Here is an 8384-nt window from a genome sequence, read left to right as displayed (position 1 = left end):
AAAAAAAAAAAAAAAAAAAAAAAAAAGAAAAGAAAAAGAAAAAGGAAAGAAAACAGAGACACAGAGCCAGTCCACAAAGCCTAAAATATTTACTATTTCTCTCTAAGGAAAGGATTGCTGAGTCCCATTCTAGAAGTAACTGAGTATAGGGGGAAGTCAATTATTAAAAAAAAAAATGGCAGCTACAGCAGCCCCAGAATGGATGAGGTGCTGGAGCACTGGGTGAACATGTTACCTTTCTATTTTTTGAGACGTGCTGTTTCCCTTCCTGGCAGAAAGCTGGGATGACCTTCCTCAGGTCTTAGAAGACGCAGAGCTCTCAGATTATAAAATGGTACACACTGTCTCTGTCTCTCTATATCTAAACACACATATTATATATCGAATTTAATTTACAATAACCTATACCTTATATCTATATATTATTGTGAATTAAATTAGAAGAAGTGAATAAGGGAGTGAGAATTACAGATCCAATTATAATATGTGATTTAAACACATATGGAGCCTGGACTTGTCTTCGTCTCCCAGTCAAGTGTAGCTACGGCATCAATTAAGATTTAGATGATGTTCTCAGGTCTGGGGAATGAATCGATGAGTGCCAGGAAAATAATGCTCAAGTGTCTGTGCACGCATGGAGCTAGCTGGACGCCGCTCCGACAGATTTCCTTTGTGTATCAAGCATCTGAGCTCTGCAGAAGTCTCTTCTTAAAGTCATCCTGAAGCCCCTCAGTCCTCAGATTGCTGCAGTATCTTATTGTTTTTAAACCCCTCTGTTAACACAAAGATTAAATATTTTTGCTCATACTCTCTATGTGTCTGAAAAATGCTCAAAGATATTGAAAGATGGAGAAATATACTTGAGAATCTTTTTATTTACTTTCAAATGAGTGTGGGATACTTTCTTCTTCCAGTCTCTCTCTGGGACTGACTCCAGCTCTAACCTGGCCTTGCAGTGTGGCCAGCAGTTTAGTAATGTCAAACTTGACCGAACTAAGTCTGATTTTTACTAAATCAAGAACTCTACTAAAAGATGTAAAAATGTGAATGATTGTTGCTTGCCACCTTGAAGGAAAATAGCAGTGTTAAATTAGAACATTCTCTCATCTTAGAGATGTTACTAACAGGTGACATTTGAATGCTGTTTCAGAGGAATGGGATTATACTGAATATTTTTCTAATATTTCTTTCGTTGTCACAAGGCAAGAAACAACTGGCACTGTTCTAAGGGCTTAATATGCATTAATTTAATTCTCACATCTCACGAAGCAGGTGCTGTTGTGAGCCCCATTTGTCAGAGGAGGAAACTGAGGCACGGATTGGTAAATAGAAGAGCCCGATTTCAAAGCCTGATGATTTGGTTTCAGAGCTTGGACCCTTCCCTGGCTGACACCAGACATTCCTAGAACGCTTAATTATGTGCTAGAAGAGTGATTCTCCATCCTAACTGTAAATAATTTGTATGTAAAAGTGGAGTTGGGTTCCAGGCTCAGAAAATTATAAACAAGTTTGTCACCTGCATAACTGTCTGGTGGGACATTGAAAAGTTCCACAAGATCGTCTTCTGCATTGTGGGACCTCTAGTATTCCAGGCCTCCACCCACTAAATGAGGTCACACCCCATCTTCATGACTATCAATAAAGTAAAATAGGGCCAGGCACGGTGGCTCATGCCTGTAATCCCAGTACTTTGGGAGGCCGAAGTGGATGGATCACGAGGTCAGGAGTTCGAAACCAGCCTGGCCAACATGGTGAAGCCCTGTCTCTACTAAAAATACAAAAATTAGCCAGGCGTGGTGGTGGAAGCCTGTAATCCCAGCTACTCGGGAGACTGAGGCAGGAGAATCACTTGAAACCGTAAGGCGGAGGTTGCAGTGAGTCGAGATCGCACCACTGCACCCCAGCCTGGGTGAAAGAGCAAAACTCCCTCTCAAATAAATACATACATAAATAAAGTAAAATAAAGCCCCTACACATTTCCAAAATGCTCTCTAGGGGGCAGTATCCCTCCATTAAGAACTATTGGTTAGCTTTTGGATGGTGACGTTAAAGCGTCATTTCTCTAGAGTAAATCAACCTGGATAAGAGTTCTAGCCACAGGCACATGTCTGTATTTCTACATGAGCATGAAGAAGCAAGTGCACTGTGGAGGGGATATGAACAATATCTCCCTCCCTTCCCAACTAAGGGAAGCCGGCCCGTGCCTGCACTCACATGAGACTGTTCCTCACGATGGCACAGTAAGAGAAGACTTGAGAGAGCGCCCTGCTGTTTTGGTCGTGTGTGATGTTAGTGACCGTGTCATAAGAACCAAAGCTGATGCTTGACTGGAGTGTGCTAGAATCCAATCACTTAGAAGTGGATCTGCCAGAAAATATACGAGATTGATTTTTGGAAGCGATGCTGGAAACTGTGGCTGGCGAGGTAGACTGAGCTTTGCTTTCCAGTATCTGCAAGGGGCCGACTTCTCCGGAGCCTGCGTATGTCGGGGCACTCTCAGGCTTTCAGATCGAGCCAGATGTTCCCACTTCCTTTTGATTCTCTTGCTGATGGAGAAAATTGCCGCTCTGGGAGATGAAATACTTCCCAATGACTTGGAAATTGTGATGGTAACTTGTAGTTGATGAATCATGAGTTGTTACCACAGGCCTCCAAAGATCCACAATGCACACCAAAGACGGGCACCAACACCACCCCAGTGGTATGGAGAGAAGCACGTGGTTCTCTCATTTTGAACACTCTGTGTTTGAAAGATATCAATAATGTCTCCCTCGCTTCCCAAATTATTTTCTCCCAGGGAATCTCCACGTTATGACATCTTCACAGATGCAGTCAACTGTTTTCTTTAAATGTCATTGGCCACCGAGGAGAAGTAGGCCCTAAGTCTTGTGGCCCCAATCCACCCTGCTGAGAGGTTGCTGTGTGGCTCCTGTTTTGGGAAAGAGGAGGTAGGCGATTACGTGACTCCCCCACTTCCTCCAGCTCTCTTGGCAAGGCTGTTGGCAGATTGGAGCTTGCCCCGCTCTGGACTCAGAAGTTCTCATCTGCTCCATTAGCTGCTTCATCTGACTCCAAAGGGAGGATTCTTGGAAAGTTCTAAACTGGGTTACAGCCGCATTTTAGGCTGCCATTAATGATTGTTCAGAGCTAAAATTAGAAACAATACATTATAATGACTTTTACCATGTCAGAACCACCAATATTTAAAAATATTTCACGAATGTAATTGCTGGTGTGAAATATACTTGTTTAACCGTCCCACCGCTAAAGGAAAATCTTGGACTGAAATTCTTGATTTCAGGAAACAAACTATAAATTTCAACAGATAGTGGTTTGCCTCACTGAATAGACACAGGCTTCAGGACCCAATAGGCTGGTTTTAGGATCTTGGTCCCTGTATTTACCAGCGGAGGGCCCCAATAAGTTACTACCTGTCTGGGTCTCCGGTTTCATATCTGCAAAGTGTGGTTAAAAATAACCGCTTTTCAAAATAGTGTTTTGCACAAGGCTAACTGATGGAGAGAGAGAGAGAGAGTTAAAGACCAAATTGATAATTTCGTCAACAGCATGGAATAGCAATTGGGAAATTAATTTATTATGCCCTGTTTGTGGTTAACCAAACTAAATGTTTATTTAGCTAGGGTATTGTGTCTTGATAACAGCACCCCCACAAGAGAACATTTTATATGTTGTAAATTAGGTTTTGGTATCAAAAATCTTGATAAGGTTTTAAAATATGGTACCTAATTTTGAATTTCAAAAACTGTGTGGATATTCATATAGCCACAAAAGTTTGTATACTATTTTAGAGGGTCCACAGACCACTGAATTCCATGCAAGGATCCCTTGAGGATCTAGGGACCTTGTGTTTGAAATCCCAGAATACTGCTTACTGAGAGATAGCTTTTATACTTGGGGGTTCTAGATTTTGATAATCATTGCCAGGATTTGATTTTATTGTAAGCTAACCTACACAACAAATTGCTTGTTAAAAGAGAGCAAAGATCACGGAAAAAATAAATCTGCTCCAAAATTATGTATTGTCTGTTTGTTCTCTGCAAATGCTTGGCGAGGGAAGGAAATATTTCACAGAGGTGTTTACTATATTGGGTATTCCTAACAAGCTGTGGTTTCAAACATTCCCTGGGGCAGCTCGCTTTGTCTCATCGCTTGGAGTGATCTCTGCCAGTGTGGGGCTGTTTACGGAGAGGAGGGGATGGGTTAGAGATGGATCTGAGCTATTAAATCGTGTGGTTTCTGGGGACTTGGCCTCCTGGTGGCTTTGTTGTTTTTGAATAGTTGTTCTTGGGAGGGTAGGAAAGAGAAGGTATATGAATCTGCCTGCTGCTCAGAAGAGACTTTTATTTCTCTTGCATTTCGTATGTGTCTAAAACTTACTCCCTGGGTTATGCTTATTTGTGATTCCTACCTTTTTCCAGTTGCTTTACCAGATCTGTACCTATCTGAGATTAGCATCACTGGGGGAGAGTTTTGTTTGGGCTGAACTGAAGGACTTCAAGGCTAGCTGTGGAAATTAGGGCACTTAGCGGAAAGAAAATCTGTAAGTGATCTTGGCCAAAGTCACTTTGCCTCTCAGGCTTTATTTCTTCCATTGTAAAACTAAATCCACTGTTCACACATTTAGTGATTTTGCTCAATGCAACACATTTACTGAGAGCTACTATTTTCCAGGAATTTTCTAGGTACTTGGAACAAATTAATAAACACAGATCACTGTTCCTCTAAGGGGAAGGGGTGGGAGGATTGGGATTGTAATTGTTCACAGGATGATCTAGAGAAGGAGGCATTGGAAAAGGACTTGATCTGGGAGATAGGAACAAGCTTTCCAGGCAGAGAGAAGAGCCAGAGCAATGGCCCTGCATCCAGGGTAAGCCTCATCCTTGGAGGAGTAGCAAAGGGGCCAGCGTGGCTGGAGCTGCAGGAGCAGGTAGGGAGGGGAGGGTGTGAGGTCAAAGGCCCAATGGGAGGTGGAGGCAGCTCTGTGGACACCCTGCTTGGCAAATAATGGTTGGGCTGGGTTTCAAGTCCCATCCATGCCTGAGGCCATGAGCAGCCTGCACAACGTGTGGAATTGGAGGCGGGGGTGCCCTGAGTAGCCCCACATCAATTTATCTAAAAAGGAAAGATGGAAGTCACTTTTCCCTAGGCCACGGTGGCTTTGGCTTCAGTGGGATTGCCGACAGCCTCTGGGCACACAAGTTCCATTTCTGAATCCCCACTACCTCCCACTCCTTCCACGAAGTCCCTTGCTTCTATACAAAGGGCTCCCAGCGTCTCACATGTTTGCAAGTGACCACAGTGATCCTGCTGGCACCCCAGGGCATCGTTTTTCTTTGCCACTTCCAAAGCTTGCCAGCATCGCTGAGAGCATGTCATTAACCAGGGGTGCCTCTAGGTCCTTGTGCAGAGCTCTTGCCCCCAGGGTCAACTGTCTGTCCTAGGGCATGACGGGCAGCACAGCCTCTCTCATGAGGGTTCCTGACTCTTGTGGCAGACTCTGAGCTGAGACCCTTGTTGCAGAAGCCATCCAGAGTAGACGGAGCACAGCATAACTATTGGAGTCAGAAAAAACAAGACCTACACTGAATCCACTCTGCCATCAGCTTTTAGCTTCACGGTGAATTGGCTGTACAACCTTGGGCTTGTTGCTTAACTTTTTGTGTTTAAAATGGGAATTATAATAGCACCTCGTCCCTACTCATGGCAGTTTTGTAAGGCGTAAATGACACAATACATATTAAGCACTTAGCACAGTGGCTGGCACGTAATAATTACTCGATAAATATATATTTTAAACCTTCCAAATTTTCTGGAACAGTACTAATCTAAAATATTTTCTTGAGAAGCAGGTGTGAAGTACAAATTAGTACATTTCTATTTTTTAAGTTGGTGATGCATATCAAGAGATTTAAAATGTTTTTATCTTATTATGCAGTATTTCTGCTTCTTGATCATACTGTGGAAATTTCCAAAACTGTGAACAAAGATGTATGTATAACAATGTTTGCCACAGTATTTTTTTTTCAACTTAAATATAAAGATGATTTTTATTTATTTATTTTTATTATTATACTTTAGGTTTTAGGGTACATGTGCACAATGTGCAGGTTTGTTACATATGTATCCATGTGCCGTGTTGGTTTGCTGCACCCATTAACTCGTCATTTAGCATTAGGTATATCTCCTAATGCTGTCCCTCCCCCCTCCCCCCAACCCCCAACAGTCCCCGGAGTGTGATGTTCCCCTTCCTGTGTCCATGAGTTCTCATTGTTCAATTCCCACCTATGAGTGAGAACATGCGGTGTTTGGTTTTCGTCCTTGCGATAGTTTACTGAGAATGATGTTTTCCAGTTTCATCTACGTCCCTACAAAGGACATGAACTCATCATTTTTTATGGCTGCATAGTATTCCATGGAGTATATGTGCCACATTTTCTTAATCCAGTCTATTGTTGTTGGACATTTGGGTTGGTTCCAAGTCTTTGCTATTGTGAATAGTGCCGCAACAAACATATGTGTGCATGTGTCTTTATAGCAGCATGATTTATAGTCCTTTGGGTATAAACCCAGTAATGGGATGGCTGGGTCAAATGGTATTTCTAGTTCTAGATCCCTGAGGAATTGCCACACTGACTTCCACAATGGTTGAACTAGTTTACAGTCCCACCAACAGTGTAAAAGTGTTCCTATTTCTCCACATCCTCTCCAGCACCTGTTGTTTCCTGACTTTTTAATGATCACCATTCTAACTGGTGTGAGATGGTATCTCATTGCATTTCTCTGATGGCCAGTGATTATGAGCATTTTTTCATGTGTTTTTTGGCGGCATAAATGTCTTCTTTTGAGAAGTGTCTGTTCATGTCCTTCACCCACTTTTTGATGGGGTTGTTTTTTTCTTGTAAATTTGTTTGAGTTCATTGTAGATTCTGGATATTAGCCCTTTGTCAGATAAGTAGGTTGCAAAAATTTTCTCCCATTCTGTAGGTTGCCTGTTCACTCTGATGGTAGTTTCTTTTGCTGTGCAGAAGCTCTTTAGTTTAATTAGATCCCATTTGTCAATTTTGGCTTTTGTTGCCATTGCTTTTGGTGTTTTAGACATGAAGTCCTTGCCCATGCCTATGTCCTGAATGGTATTGCCTAGGCTTTCTTCTAGGGTTTTTATGGTTTTAGGTCTAACATGTATTTTTAATAATAGTAAAAAAAAAAAAAAGATGGCAGCTACATGTTTGATGATATGTGTAGTGGGTAAAAATAATTATATAATCTATCTCTGCTGTATATGCAGAGATAGAATATTATGCAGCCGTTAAAAAGAAACTCTACAAAGAATATTTAATGATGTGATAAAATCCTTGTAACATAGCTTTAATGGGAAAGTTTGGGATGAAAAAGTATATATACAGTGTGGTACTCAAGTGGATAAAAATTATCCTCTATTACTGATAAAGATGGAAAAGAAATATTAATGAAAATATTAATAATGGTTATTTCTGGGTAGTGAGACTGCAGATGTTTTTAGTTTCTTCTTTGACCTTTTTAAAATCCTAAAATGAACATGGATTACTTTTTCAAGAAGCAAAAAAAGCAATGGACTTTAAACAGTGTGGTAAGTACACACATACTTATCAGACCATGTGTCTGGAATTTTATTTGGAAAATATGGTTACAGTAAATATAGGTCAACTACTTTCCAAGATTTTTTAATTGGAAACTTTTGAAAAACTTCAAAATGAATTATTTCCTGGGCTATATCTGGATGTGAAGGGAAAATAAAGTTTTAAAGGAGGCGGGGTAATGCTTTCAACATTCCCATGTACAAATAACTATCTTCTTGGCTTTTGGGACAGTATTAGGGTGGGGTTTCCATGGTTTTTTGTTTTTTGTTTTTTGTTTTGGCAATAACTCAGAAGTCTCCAGGATCATCAGGGCTGAGGAACAAACTGAACTTCAGAGAAAACAGCTTTCCCTGTCTTCAGTATTTTATCAGTTCGGCAATAGGAAATGCGGATGGAAACTACTTTTTTTCTGGGAGTGGCATCCCTTGACCGACATAGCTAAATTAGGCAACCATATTTCAAATAGTGTCCTTTATTTTTAGAAAGCTTCAAATAAAGGAATTCCTAGTACAAGAATAACATTAAAATGGCATAGTTCAGCACTTCTCAAGGTTCAACATTCACAAGAATCACCCAAGCAGCTTGAAAAGATGTGGCTGGAGCCTAAGATTCTGCATTTCCACCCAGCTCCTGGGTCTTGGTAGTGCTCTTGGGCAGTGGTGATGCTCCCAGGTAGTGGTGGTGGTGCTCCCAGGTGGTGGCGGTGGTGCTCCCGGGTAGTGGTGGTGGTGCTCCCGGGTGGTGGCG

This window comes from Hylobates moloch, unplaced genomic scaffold (assembly GCF_009828535.3).
Source record: "Hylobates moloch isolate HMO894 unplaced genomic scaffold, HMol_V3 SCAFFOLD_2, whole genome shotgun sequence".
Taxonomy (NCBI): domain Eukaryota; kingdom Metazoa; phylum Chordata; class Mammalia; order Primates; family Hylobatidae; genus Hylobates; species Hylobates moloch.
This window is presented reverse-complemented; position numbering follows the sequence as displayed.